General features: G+C 28.6%; 1 protein-coding gene and 1 long non-coding RNA gene across 2 annotated transcripts in view; one reads left to right on the top strand and one right to left on the bottom strand.

Annotated features, from left to right (window-relative positions):
* The first annotated feature begins 3,095 nt into the window (after nt 1-3,095).
* LOC111031570 (calcitonin gene-related peptide type 1 receptor) overlaps nt 3,096-16,469 on the top strand; it is a 145,605-nt gene continuing 132,231 nt past the window's right edge. Inside the window, exon 1 of the mRNA XM_022311585.1 lies at nt 3,096-3,279. The gene's annotated coding sequence lies outside the window, so the exon portion shown is untranslated. The remainder of the gene's footprint in view (nt 3,280-16,469) is intronic.
* Nucleotides 7,000-16,469, bottom strand: part of LOC111031572 — a 31,945-nt gene continuing 22,475 nt past the window's right edge. The window contains exon 3 of the long non-coding RNA XR_002604218.1: nt 7,000-8,340. This is a non-coding gene — a long non-coding RNA (uncharacterized LOC111031572). The remainder of the gene's footprint in view (nt 8,341-16,469) is intronic.

Here is a 16,469-nt window from a genome sequence, read left to right as displayed (position 1 = left end):
ATTATATAGTAAGTACATTAAATTGTACGTGTTTTTGTTCATATTTATTGTTAAACTCTTCTAAACTTTTTTTTTGTGATTTAAAAATTGTTTGATGGATTTTTTTTCGAAAGATTTTGATATACAAATACACGCATATTATTCATGTGTCGTAAACATAATTCACCAAAATTTACTAAAAGAATATTTATGGCAACTTAGAACAGTTTAATATTTCAATATTATTACAAAATTATAAAATATATAGATATGATAAAGAAAAAAAAACAATAAACAAAAATTAAACCTAAATTTAAGACAAAATAATAATAATATATACAATTAAGCTTATCAACTTTCAATCGAATAAAATGTGATTCATATAAGTATCATAATTATAAAATAATACCTATTTTACAACATTTTATGTCTAATAATAATTATGTTATACTTTTTTGAATGACAACTACGTACATTTTTAATTGAAATTAAAATCGATTAGCTAATTAGTTATGACCATTTAAAGTTTAGATGAGTGAATACAGGAATACCCTGAAAAATGTTGAAAACACACACTCTCATTTAGTTTGTTAATAATTTATTTTTTATTCTTATCAATTGAAATATAAATGCATTTTGTTTAAAAACAATATCATCACCTAATGGCTGGTACTTCATGTATCGAGAAAATAATGTATAGTATTGTACGCATAAATTAAAAACGGAAAAAAACTTATTGTTCGAAATATAGGATATATAATTTATTTAGGAATTAGAAATCAAAAATATATATCTGGCTACATTGTATTATTGTGTATAATACACAATAGGTATAACATAATATATTTTACAATAGTTAATACCAGCTAAATATAATATAGTGTAGCTAAACATGTGACTTCAAAAACTCATAGCGATTATAATAAATTCAACTACAAAATATGTATGGTGAATGGTGATACCATATATAAATAATAATTTAATGAGCAGTCCTCGGCGATTCTGAGTAATGTTTTTCCACTCCAAATCCTTGAGGTTTTTTTATTAATTTTTTTTTCAGCTTATATAACGCAGTAATCTATTTCATATCCAACAAAATTAAATACGTATCACGTGCATACGAATATCTGCATAAGCATTGGGGATTTTGAAAAATAAACGAATACCTATCGCCTATTGCATAAAACCAGTGATCAATAATAAATTATTAATGAATAATAATAATTATGCATTTTTTCGCAAAACAACAACCACTGCGTAGTTTTACTAACGCGTTGCAGAGGCAGTTGAATTGAAAATGCATTGTTATAATAGAAATCAGATTAAACGTAGAAGTCTCGGGGCGAAAAACATTTGAAACTGATGCTATGTTTTTTGACATTTTGTCTTTTGACCGGTCTTCACAACAGTAACACCTACATAATATTATAATATTGAAATAATAGTTCTGTTCACAGTTTGGTGTTTACACTGATCCACCTAAATCTAGGTAGTCACGTATTTTTATTTGAATTTATTGCCCCCTGACGTTTTTGGCATCATTTTGATTGTAGTTTATTCTGTAAGGCCAGTTTGGGAATACTAGAATTGTCTCCCATATCATACCCAATACCCATATAAAAATTGAAATATATCAACATTTGTTTCGTCATTTATGAGCAGAAAATCTATTACATTCCGTTATTTATTTATATTTATGTTTTTAGCAATAACATTTTTTGATGTACCTAGGAAAAACTATTTATTATGAGTACCCTTTTTATATTTTGTTATTTACTTTATTATACTTTATATGTTGCTATAATAACTAAGTAGTATTTACTATAAAATATAAATAAAATGTTTCTAACTATTAAATTTGTTTCGTTACAAGTAAATAATAATTAAAATGTATAAATATATGATAACATTAACTCGGGAAATTATTGTATTTATGAATGATTTCCTTTTGTTCTCAACAATCAATCTATAGTCTATTGTACATTTGTACGAGTATTAGTAATAAGTAATAACTAATAAGGAATTGACACGTTTATTATATGTTATATTGTATATGTATTATTGTATTTGTGTTATACCTATATCACACAAGGAGTAGAAAATTATGACATTATATTTGATGCTTACATAATTTTACCAATTTTTATGTTAAAAAAATGTATCGGACCATGAAATATATGTTTTATTGGGAAATCTATTTTTATATTATAAATACACAATATTATATCGGATAAGTTATCAAAGAAAAATGAAAAAAAAAATCATGGATATTGTACATAAGTATACAAATTTTAGTACATATAAATACATCAGGCTCGTATATAAGTACAGGTAAGTTAGTACACTGTACAATAATATTGTTATAGCCAATAATTAATATTTATTATATTTATTATAGCCAATATAAATATACTAGTCGTTTACCTACGAAGAATTCCGGAGAGCCCGCGGAGTTGTAACTTGTAATTACATGCGTAGGTACCATGGACGTTACTTCATTTTATATTTTGTATTATTACTCCGAAAAACTGCGACAACCCCGTCTCTCGCACGCGCCACCAGTGGCGTGTCTAAGGGATGTTTTGGGTATGAAACATTCTTACACTCCCGCGTCAGCCATGCAAAAAAAATATATTATGAACTTACTTAAATAATATGATTAGGATTTCTATAAATTATGATGCCATATGGTTATTCTATTTCCGTTTTGATGCGTTATTATTAATTTGAATATTGATGGATAAAATGGAAAGCGCGTCAAGCCCTTCGCATATGTTGTATTCAAATATAAGATTAAAGACACCGGTCTAAAAAAAAAAAAATCCCAGTCACGCGCTTGACCGCCACTGGCGGACATCGTCATTATACGCGGATACCTATACACCGAGTACCAGCGGCCGACTTCCGGTTGCCGCTAAATCTTCCGGAGATTTTCATTCTCATTATAAAATACCATATTATTATTTTACTGCAATGGAAACGCATTATAATCGTCGTTCGCGGTCCAAACCGTGTGCGAACCGCAGACAGCGCCGCCGCCGCCGCCGCCGCCGCAGATACGCGATGCGCGCAGGCCAAAAGAGACAGGAGCAACAGTTCGCCGCCGCCGCCGTCGCAGTGGTCGCCGTGGTCGCGCGTTCTCCAAAGGACCCCTTTATCGTGCCCCGCCGGCCGCCGAAACGGCAGTAGTCACGCGACGCTCTCGTCGGCCGTCGGCAGTTCCCCGCGGTGGCGTTTTCGGAAAATTCAAGGCACCAGGAGATGGATCCGCGTGCCCCCACGGCCATCATGGACGCAAAGGTAACTGTGTACGATGTATATTTTTCGTCTAGCCGTAAATAACTTGCGACGTGTGCCCCCATCATACGACGTGTCCCGTATAAATATAATAAATACGCATATCGATTTAAAAATACTTTTAGCGTTGTCGCCTTCCGGTGGCTTATGGTCACGCGAGTGACCCGTAGGTATATTTAGTATATCTTATGTTATAGGTAAGTATATAATATGTTATATTTTTTCAGCGGTGGCATACTGGCATTTCGGAGGGGGACGAAATCATAGCCTACCACCGAAAGAAAAATCGAGGGTTGTCCTGTATTAAAAATTTGTTGTTTTCTCACATTATGGCTCCAGATGTATTATTAATACGACAGTCATCATGTTTTTAAAATATGTCATAAATATTTATGTATATTCAAATACGTTCAATAAGAACAAATCTAACAAATAAATAGAAAATCAAAAAGATTATTTGAAGGTTAAGAGTGAATTATACACTCGCACAAGTGACCATTTTTGCTCCCCCCCCCCCTTTCTACACAAATAAAAAGAGAAAATACCTAACGTTGTATAATACGACTTGAGTGTGGAAGAGTTTATTTACTAAGACGTAGAGCTCAGCGACGAGCCGATACTCCACATAGCATGTATTCGATCCGTACAATTTAAAATTGCTAGGCAGACTTGTATTATTTGATGGTCTTGAAAAATTATTCGTCACGTATCAACTAACTATATATTAGTATTGAGTAATTATTGTCTGGTAAATTGCTATTGGACGTATAATAACTATTTTATTTTGTTTAACATTTCGAACGCCTTATTCTCCCATAGTATCATGTAATCAGTAATCTAACTCTAAGGGAAAATCTTATGAGATAATTTTTAAATTGAAATTTCTTTTAATAATATTTTTTGTTGAGCCAAAATTAATTTAAGTGTTTGATAAAATAAATATTGAGTATACCCTGCTATTCGAATTTAGTATAATATTTATAGTATTATATTATTATGTACCTACTTATCACTTCCTTATTGTTATATGGAATATGGTTAACTACCTAGTTGAAAATTCGATCAAAATATGGTTCAGAAAAATGGATGCTTCCACCGTTTATTAATAGTTGTATGTAAAGTCGGTTTGCGGCCGAACATGTACAGGTTCTATATATTATATTATATCCACTTTGTATGTATACAGGTAATAAAAATGTTTTTTTCAGAATTACCATTTATTAAATTACTGAATGCGATATGCATATTTATAAAATAATACTCCTGGGAAAGCATATTTAGTTAAAGAACAATCAACTAATCATTTTAATTTTTAATGCAAAATATCAGCTTGAAGTCCAAATATATCAACGAAATTTCAATAAATTCCCAATCTAACAAAAATGAATTTGTTGGGTTATTGTGCTAGAAAATTTTATCGGAGACTTTGTTTCGAATCCCACCAAAGAATTTTAGGTTCATTTTATGTAACAATTCATATTATTGAAAATGTTCATCAATTATTTATTTTGTCAAGTAGATCTATATATTATGAACAGTGTAAAAAAAACATTAGATTTTTTTAGTTCTATGTATAATAATATGTTTTGATTTTTTTTTTTAATATTTTGTTTTTCTGCAGTTCTTGTTTAGCGAGATTTCAAATTTTAATTTCATATACTTAATGACTATTGTAGGTATGCACTTTCGAATGTTTATTGTATCGAAACATCGACCCATTGCTTTAAATCGTTTTTCGGTTTCGAAAAACTCGGCGAGTTGCCACATATCACCGCCGTCACGGCGGACCGCATCACGAACGGCGTTCGTTCTTAGAATAGTAAGTACGACGCAACGCTCCTGCGGGTATCCACCGAGTTAGGTAGCATGATAGTTTGTGCCGTATTGAAACATAATAGTTTTGTAACATTTTTTCGCCCGACCGGAAATATATTATCCACCGACGGTCTGAAGTATTATCGTATTATATTCTTGTGTCACGATAACGTAAATATTGTTATCGCAAAATATTATTTGATTTAGACGGGTCTTATTAAACTGATTCAGAAAGGTTATTATTTTTTTTTAATTATTCCTAACGCGTTCTATCAGGTATGTTAAACAGTGCACCGTTATGCATTTCACTTATTCACGTATGGGGGAAATGGAATACACGTATAAATGAAACACAGAGACAATTTAAGGCTGACCATTTTTACTACCGCTATATAATATGCATATTTTTATGCAATTTAAAATCTTTTTTAATTTAATTTGTCTATAGCATGGAGATCTATAGTATAATGCTCACATTATTTTTTGTTGGTTTTATAAACGAAGCATTTTTTTAAATAAACAAAGAATTTCATCGTTTAATCAATTTCAGAGTTATTTCTACCGTTTTTGTTTAGAGTATACTACAATGTTTACATTTCAGTATGTTTATATTTGTTTATATCGTGTATTTTTGATTCAACAATGGAGAAATACTAAGTTTTTACACGAGTCTTACAGGTAAAACATAAAATATAGTACCTTAGTTCCTATCAAGGTGACAAAAATTAGATAATACGTTCCTAGTGTATTCCTACACAAGGGTTAGGCAATTGGAATGAGAATTTGACAAACGTTTTCACAATGTTTTTATAAAATGTATGAACGTAAAAGGTTAAATACTGTTTTTTTTATACAAATAATTAAGAAATTGTATTTATAATTAGTTTTAACGATATATAATAAATAACTTTTGAATATTTTTGAAGAATTTTTTATGCAAACTTTTAAGTACACACAGGTTTAACGTTGAACTGCGGCACAACACCCCATAATTTTTTTTCACACTTTGAGCTCCTAAATACTTTAAAAAAATTATATCTTAACATAAAATTGATTTTTGTTGGAACATGTTCAAACAAGTATGAAAGGTATAATAAACAAAATTAATATAGAATAATATGAATTTATAAAAGAAGACGCATTTTATGGTTCTTAAAATTTTATCATTGGTTGAAAAATGTTTCAGTAAGAATACTAAACTCAGTTCAAATGGGAAATCTAGGTTAGTTTATAATAGGTTAATCCTTCCCTCTCTCTTTTTTTTATGAAAACTTTATCTAAAATCTTTACAACACATAGGTACAGAACTTTTGATGACAATGTATTTATCATCCATCTCAAAAGTTACTTTTTTATGCTTAAAGTAAGTATTAAAATGAAATTAAGTTAAATTATACAAATTTTCAAAATATCGTAAGACTGGAAATGCATAATATTATTATTATTGTTTGTACAAATATGAAATAGAAAACAATTTTTATCTACATAAGCATTATATCATTCAAATATTAACTCTATGAAGAAACAAAATAAAGTGTAAATGAAAAATCAAAATTTAACAGACCCGTCTAAATACCGAGATTGCGAGAAAAATGGGGCAATAAAGGATTTATAGCTGTAGTTGAACATAAGATATAGTACCTATTAGAATAACGCCATGAAGTAATCGGAAACTGACTTGATCGATATAAGGAGAAAAAAGAAAATAATTCGATACCGAGGTACAGTAAATAATTGATTGTCTATTTAGGTATTACTTTCTTAATTGATCGTGATATTGGCTTATAATATACGAAAAATAATAATTTAAACTATTTTGTTACAATTCAACCAGAAATAATAATGAAATATATTAGTTTAAATTAATGTAATTGTAAAAAATTATTCCTTGTAGAGAATAGGGGGATTACTATATTAAACTTCCGTTTTGATTTATTTATTTTTGTTTAAAAATTACTCTCAAGTATACTTTTAACTTTTGACAAGGTAAGTCACAAATAATTCGAAAGCCTTGTGTTGAATGTTTTATGATGCTTTATGATGCTTAGTCCCTATTGGTAATCTGGTCATGATATTTTGTATACGTCTGTTAGACCTCAGACGTATATACAGATGCATTATATTTTATTTTCTCATTATTTGAATAATTAAATATTAAACAAGAAACATAATAATAAATATTTTAATGTTGACGTTTAAGGCAATTTTTTTATTAACAATAATACATAGTCGCCGTCTGTGACAATTATTTAAGGCATACGTTTAAGCTTATACGTATAAGTATATGTATAATATCAAAGTAGAACGAAAAAAAAATAATTTTAATACGAACTCATGTATCACAAGTTATTCACAACCTTTTACGTCGAGTCGTCATTGGTCAAGATAAAATAGGCAAAACAAAATTTGACACATTTGTACATTTGTGCTCGTTTGAACGTTTTGGTTTCGCTGAACTTCGGTCGTGATGTTTCGCCTTCACCAAAAGCTTGTTATTTTCTTCGTACACTCATGATATCGGTTTCCGTATTTCACGTCTTGCCATGCACATATTTTTATTATAGTTTCGCGCCACCGCTTAGGCAACGTTTGAAATCGATTTTACGATTTTAGAATCCTACAAGCTACATCACTACTCCGGCACGTAGTGGTCTGAAATAAAGTCTTTGGGTTGAAAACAAAATATATGACCTATATATTATGTATATCGTAAGATTTAGTACCTAGTACAATGTCTAATAGAAATGAAAATGTTGTCGGTTAATGTTCAACAAGGGTGCTAAGCGGCATTCTGCTCTTGTACCGGGACCACGTATGAAAGAAACGCCCCAAAATTGTGATTGTGGAGGTGATATTGTTAGTTGCTGATACCATTATGTATAGACTGTAGAGCTTTCTGAAAATATCGTTGTCCGGTAAACATAAGATTTTTCTTTTTCTTTTTCTGATCCTGTATCCTTTCCTCCCAATCTGTTACTTCTAGCTTTTCAAGATCTTGTTGCACTTTATCCATCGTTTCTTGGGTCTGCCTCTGGGTCTTCTGCCTGTTGGTTTGTATTCAATTGCTGCTCTAACTTCATTTGTTTCCTCTAGTCTCATTGTGTGTCCAAACCATTGGATTCTCTGTACCTTTGCATACGATTTTATTTAAAATACATTTAGGGAGAAATTTGGGAGACCAAAAATCTGATAAAGATATTATTTTGTTCATTTTCACGCTTCATATGGAATGTCCTTGAATGAAATATCCTGCAATTAAAACTCCATAATAATAGTTCGCACTTCGCTGTTAAACTTGGTACGTGTAGTAATATTACAAATTTTCTCAAAATAAATCTTGTAAAATATTTATTATGGAGAAAATTAAATTTATTGCATGCGTCAGTTTAAATGAGTTTAATAATAATATAGGTAATATCAAGTTTCAGTAATTGACAGCGGACAGTGAAAAGGGAGTAGGGCAGATGGACATTTCAAAGTTAAAAATATGATTACAGGCTGTACTTTTTTTTTACCAACCCATTGACAATTTTTATAATGAACTGATTTTCAATATAATTGATTTTCGTTTGCAATGATTGACAAATTTACGCATAAAAAAATGTGTTAAAAAGATCACATAATCAAGTATTTTCTTGTTGTAGATTATCTATTCTTTTCTTATATTGAAAAACACTCGCAGATAATAATTATCACACTTAATTGTAACACGTAAACTTGAAGCTAATGAGACAATTTAGCTTGATTAATCATGCTTGTAGCGCCTTGGGGTCTAGACATAGTTTTTGTTGATGTTTAAAATATGATTTTTATTAGGTTGGTACATATTTGATAGAACAAAAAGGTTTAGGGATTATATTTATCTAGAGAGTAGAATCATTATTTTAATCTGATCATTAATGATTTAAGTCTGAATAAATGCAAGAAAGCAATAAACATGGTAGTTTTATTATATCAGTGTTTTATTTTATGATTAAAAATGTTTTCAAAGTTAAAAATAAAACCATTAAAGTTCTATGCTATTCTTTTGTAAAATCTAAAATGATACTAAGAATATTTCGTGTTTACAAACTATAGTTTATTTCGTTACGATTTTTAAGGAATATTGTGATATGTTTTTCATAATTTATGTCTCATAAAATTCTTAATAGTGACTTTCAAGTTTTAGACTCAACGGCCCATACATTATATTCTTTAAACTCTTTAAATTTGTTAGAAATCGAAAATTGTAAAACTTTTATTAGATTTGACTGTTTAGAAATATAAATATTTTGTCTATATATAGTTTGACTCTTGAACCTACCCACAGCCTACTTAAGATTAAGCACAGGAAAGTGCATTCATTTTTTAAAAATAATATATCAGTAAAGTACAAAATAAATTAAATATTTATTTGAATTTATAGTTTATTTCATAAATTTCCGTTTAATAAAATTAAAAACAAAGTTTTATAAATTAATCATCTGTGATGATTTGTTGTGGGTATTTTGCATAGGGATCGGTCATGTATAACACATATATTTTTCTGAAAGCTGTAACTAATATTTTATGTTTATTAAAAATAAATGTATTCATTGTGTGATTGATTTGTGGGTTTTTGGAGGATTTGGAGTCTTATCAACAATGTCAAATCAGATTGCTATTCAAAAAATTCAAAGTTTTTGAGTTTGATATTCTTTCTCAATATTTATTAGCTATAATAAGCTTGGATAATGGATTAGGTATGAATAAAATTCTACTAAAATCTTTAAAATGTTGATAATTTTGAAATGTTGGTTAGGTTAGACATTGCAGATATTTTATATATTATACTTTATTCTATTGTCGCCATATGTTCTAATGGTTTATAATGGTGTAATATTATAGTTATTCTTGAAAAAAGAAGGTTAGGTTAAACCTTTATTATATTTTTTCAAGTAAAGAAAAGAAAGCCGTGTTTAGTATGAAAACCTTTTAGTCAAATGTTAAACATATAGCATTCGTTATAAACTTAGATCTTAAGATTCCGTCTTGAAGCATTTCAAATGTATATAGGTACCGACCCTTGTTTTTTTTCTTAATCTCGTATTAAACACTAACGCTTTTTGTTTATTTTATGAAAACGACACAAAAATTTAATTTTTTTTCACGGAAGAGGATTTCAAATTTTTAAGTGATTAGTTGAACGAAGCCCGTCAGAGAACACAGTGGCTAAATATAAAGTTATTTTTTCATATAATACAATAGATATATAATCGATATTTTGTTTATAAGGTATAAAATATAAATACATATTCCACACAAATCATTAAAAAATAATTATAAAAAAAGTTAAATATTCTTTATTTATTAAACGGTGATGTATAACTAAGTAAGGCATTCTCAGTTATGTGGTAATGAATAAAGTGCATAGGTACCTATGAATCTTAGGTATTATGATTGTGTTTGGTAAAATATAAAAAAGTCTAGATCACTTGTTTATTTTTTATATAAATAATTTAACAATTTATACATAATATAGGTTCTGTTATTTAGCCACTACTAGCTATAATTGGCTTAGTATGTAATGTATATAATCATAAAATGTCACGTGGGCACGTGGCGTCGTGTTTATTATAATTTAAGTGTAATTATCCATATCTATTATTAAGTTTAATTTTAATTATTCTATCTTTATTCTTTAAAAGATAAAATACAATTTTTATTATTAAATAGTTATGTTTATGGTTTGGTTTTATAGGGTTTTTCGACCTTCTAATACATAATTATCTGATTCGGTCTTGTTTTGTATTAATATGTTTAGTTTAATAGCCGAAAGGAAATTCGTTGATTTTATCAACGTTGTATTTTATTGGTCTCCTCCTATATTTTCAATATTTATTTAAAAATTTTTTCCACGCGTTGTCTTATTTTTCTTATTCCGTTTGTTAGCATACAGAAATCAGTTAAATCTAGTCTAGTTTGTAAACATATTATATAATTAGCTGCCTTAAAATCTGACACTAAATATTTTTATTCAACTACATATACGATCTAAACTATTATGTGACGTTTCTACACGTTTATCTTTTTTGATACATTTTTTTAAATTTAGTTTGTGTGTGTGGGGGGAGGGGGGGAGGCAAACTTTAATTTTTCAGAAGCAAGTGTACACTATACTCACCCAAAACCCGATAAAGACTCTAACAAGTCATTCGTTTAAAACAATATCGAACTTCGTCTTGAAAATTATTCGTCTGCAGTAATATTTTTAGCTCTGTCGTCTGTCAATCACCCTGCACGATCACACATGCATTCCATTTGCTCAGAGGCAGCAATCTTTCGATTACTCTCTTTGCCATACCACATATTAGACGTACCTATAGCGTTATAGTTTTTGCTTAAGTGCAACAAATTATTTATGTTATTTTTTTTAGATTTAAAATGGTTTTAATAATATTATTACTGTAATAATTCACCACCATCAGAATTATTTCAGTGTCTGATTTGTGTTGAGTGATTTTTCGGTTTTTATAATTTTTAGTATTATTTTACATAATTATTTAAATATTTACATATTATAAGTCAAAACACGTATAATATCAAAAAAGGATATCCTAACATCAGATAATTTCAAAGTAATATAAAATAAAATATGGTTAACTTCTTTATTATACGTCAAGATGTATATTTTATACTAACTGATGACTATATATTTTCATAATATTCATCATAAATATATATAAAAAATATTTTGAAACATAATATCATTGCAGTATCAATAAATTATTGAACCCAGTTCACCATCACAATTTTGTTTGTGTATCGGAATATTTATGAACTTAAAAATATATAGTATAGCTCTCAATAAAATATTGATGTGAACCCATAAGGTGCATAACGGAAAAACTTCACGTAATTTTGTTCATTTATTTAACTAACATTAAAGCTACTTCCAAAATAAAAGTAGCTCTCTACTGCTGTTTTTTTTTAAATTGTTGCACGTTTTGTCGGGATTACTCCAAGCTGACTACTAAACAGCAAAATGCTGTGTCTTGACAAATCTGAGACAAATAGGAGACAATGTGGATTATATTCCACAACATAATCCAAACTGGCGATACAATGTTAGTGTTTCAAGAGACATTATCGCGTCTCACGACAAAAGCGTTAAACATAATTTTACATCAAAGGGTTTCTGTTTTTGGCAACATTTGTTAATTTCTAAAAACAGGTGTTGCGTAATATAATTAATTTGTATAATATTAACTATCATAATAACCGATAAAAACTGAAATGTAGAGTTATACTAATATAAAATTATTCTTATAGCAGGTTAAAAATATTAAAAATACACAGGGCAATTTTTTATTGTATGCATTTGAAGTTCAAATATCGACACAATTCATCAAAATCTCCAAAATCTGAAAACTATTATATATAGTTAAAAATGTATAAGATTCTCAATTATAATAGCTAAGGCTTAAATATTATGTAATTAAAAGTTCTTAATAAGTAGTTATTAATGAAACCAACAAATTTTAAAAGTAGACATGCACAACTTTTATATAGACATTTTATGTTAAAATTTTAACTAAATAAAATTCAAATGAAAAATAATGATTTTAGTTATTTCGTTGTAATTCAAAAATATTAATCGCGGGGACTTGAGAAACTTTTACTTACCTACATCATTATACTTTACTATACACAATGGAGTTTTCAAAATATTTAGATATATTTTAAGCTATAGCCAATTTACACAGTTAACTTATTTATACCGTCATATGGTAGTCAGCATCGACTCAAAAGTTATGCGGAATAACAAAATATATTTTATGTGTTGTGTACATAGAAAATACTACTATAATAATATAATAATGTAATAAATGCAATGGTTCTGGCCAAAAATAATTTATCCTACCGTCGTATTATTTACTTACAGCAATATAAATATCTTAAGATATACTTAGCTATGCAGGGTTAACAGACTGTGGTCTCCTCTCAGAATCGTTTTTCGCATGCCAATGATTTATCATTCAATTACAATTGTGCACTTTTCCAGACTCCAGTACAGTTAACTCACTCAGTGGTCTAGTAATCTTGACTTCCATCTTTTATATACAGCAGAACGAGTTCCATTGCCCTTTTTTTTTGTCATTTAGATTACAACAGCACGGCTGTCTCTTTTTTTATTTTAAAAGTTTAGAACTTTGTGTTCTATGGACTATGTCCTACCGATCAGGGATTTTTTGTTGCCTTCTCAGAAAAGAGGTTGGGGGGGGGGGGGTAACCAGATCTCTAGACAGGTCTTCTCCTAATAGATAGATGCTACCCTGAGCAGTTTCAAACCAGTGACGATACACATCGGTATATCGTAGTAGCCGTCTTATTCTGTTAGTACCGTAGGCTCTGGGTACGCGTGTATAACTTAAATTTGATTTAGCTTAAATGCTTTATAATATATAGTAGGTTACGAAAGATAATTAAACACAGTTTCATGATTTTCAAACCTAAACACTATAGAACACCACATGGAAGTATAACACTTGTAATTATAATTTACTAAATTAACATTGATAATTTTCTTCAAAAATAAAATATAAAGAATAATTATGTCTTGTAGCTTATTGATTATGTTAATAATGTATTATTCTTAGGTTAATGTTAGATTTAGAACTAGCATTTCAATGTTTTCAAATATTATATGCTTGTAATTAAATTTAAATTGAATTGTTAAAATTACCATAATAAATTAAAACTGTGTTTCTTTAATTTATTAACTAAAGACAATTTTTAAAATATTAATTTATTTGATCAGGAATAAACAGAATTAAGATATATAAATATATAATCATTTTGAATAAATGTTAAGAGATTTGTTAAGTTCTGTTTTATTCCCTTGTTAATGTAATACTTATTCATAATGTACCCATATAAATAATTTATATTTTATTTAAATTATTTTTGATTTAATTAAATACCTAAAGAGTAATTTTTGATAATAAAGGTTAATGCTCTAATATAAAATTATTTTTGTGCATAATAATACATAGTCACTTATTCTTAACCAGAGTTTTAATACAAATATGAATATCTAATATTACGATTGCTATGAATTGGTAAAATATTAAAAAACTCGAATCATTTAATAAATAAAAGTCACAGAACGAGAAAAGTAAATGTATGTTAGAATTTAGTAATTTATATGAAATTATAACCACAAGTTAAAATAAATGGAAAGGTAAACCTATAATCAAATTTTAAATTTGTTAGAGTTTAAAAAAAAAATATATTATCTCCTAATATTTTTAAATATCAAGAACAAATTTATAAATTAATTAATTAAAGTTTAAAATTGAATGTAAGTAGGTACCTACGGTATTGTAATGTTAGAAAAATAAATTAACTTTTATTTTCTTATACTTATTGTGAATTACGTGAATTCTATTATGTTAAGTTGAATAATTCATATAAAAAGTCTAGTACATGGTGTCTGTATGCTTTCAGTTAATAGACTATGGAAATTGCATTATTCCGGCATACTAAGTGTCTAAGCCCCCTTTTATTTTGTGTATAATATAATCTCGAATTCTTGCATATAAGATCGAGTGCCAATTCTTTTGCTACATATAAAATCTCGATGACGTACACATAACTCACGCAGTTAGTTCTTGCCGTAATTTAGTGTCTTTTATACATTTCAAGGTTCTAAAAACTCAATTTTCTAAATATATTTAGAAGTGATAAATGATAATCATCATTATATGTGTTATTTTCCTAAAATTAACTAATATACTATTATGCAAATTTGAATACAAGCAAAATTTTGCCATCGGACAATGATTCATTAAAATATATTTATTAAAAACAAATTTAAAATTTGAATACGTTTACTATTTATTTTACCTGATAGTTATGTTGTATATTCTGTACATTTCTAAATTCTTGAAAATGTATAATTTTAATTCTGTGGCCTTTAATTATTCAATAAGTAGAATTGTTTTTGATTTTTATCAATTTAAAATTATGCACAAAAACAAAACATTGGTACTATTTTTATTTATTTTAGGAAATACCATTCCCAATGTTAATAAATAATCTGGCTACACACCTCGATAATACAATTATCACGAAAATAGGCAATATCTAATTTGATTGCTTGGTACCTATAAGTTATAAGTATTATGTGAAAATGTTATTAATAAACAAAGTAAAATATTATATGATAATAAACATTAAGTTCAAAAATGGGTTGCCGCATAGTTTTTGATGTTCACCGCGTTCTAGAAAATTGTATTCATTATTGTATATTATTCAAGAACATCATATAGATGACACTTTTTATTTAATAGATTAATCATTTATTGGATCAATTGGGTTTGGGAGTACTGGATAATTAGTACTAAAGTCTGGACTTGACATTCGCCGTTAATAATTACTACTAACCATGCCCTCCTCCCAGAGACTTCTGGCTTCAATAACCTCTCGTTAAATTATTTTACTCTGATCTGTTTTTATTCGTCATGGACTCATGACAATTGGTAGGTATTAAATATTTAAATATCTTGATCACTTTTATGATATTAAAATAATATTTATTAATTTTTTTGAAACTTTCTACTTTGAAATTCGTGTATTAAAATCACCAATAAAATGACACCTTCCCTTCATATATACGTATTTCTTGTATAGTAATGTAATGTTACGTTAAATTATTATTGCATTTTGTGTACCTACAGTGATTGCTCGATTATCGCATCCAGTTTGTGCACACGCCAACCGAATGACAGCGTTATGGTGACCCCTGGTATTGGAAGAGAGATAGGGTAGAGGGTGAAAGATTTAAGTTTCTGTGGCGACCGTGGTCGCCAAGGGAGTACACATAAGCCATCCGATGAGAATAGGTAATTTTCGCGGTGAAGGTTCGTGCACGCACGGTTGAATTTCCGTCGTATTATATATCCGATCCGACGCAGCTCCCCAATACGTGTGACAAATATATAAAAATAAATTTAATTTATAAGATGACTCAAAAATGCCTCCTGTTACAGTTCGGTGTCGATCCTTAACCGAATTCTGCAACGTGTGGACGACGGTGTCACTACGTCGAACTTTTAAAATGTATACTGCTGTAGTGGTGTATAGGTACGGTTTTATCGAAAATGTTTGGATTACCTGTCGGAAGCCATTGGTATTACTCTAATGCATTTTTGTTTTCGTATCACACTTTTTGTGGCTTTAAATCAGATTATGAATTTAACATGGATTGGATTTTTAAAGGTAATATATTTTATTGATTTCTTACCAGTTTCATAGAGAAATAGTTTACACGATAATTTGGTGAATAATATGATAATTGTATTTGTCATATTCAGCTTAGTGATGCACTCTCTTCTTATAGAGAATATGTCAGTTGG

This window comes from Myzus persicae, unplaced genomic scaffold (genome assembly GCF_001856785.1).
Source record: "Myzus persicae strain clone G006 unplaced genomic scaffold, MPER_G0061.0, whole genome shotgun sequence".
In the NCBI taxonomy this organism is placed as follows: Eukaryota; Metazoa; Arthropoda; class Insecta; order Hemiptera; family Aphididae; genus Myzus; species Myzus persicae.
This window is presented reverse-complemented; position numbering and strand designations above follow the sequence as displayed.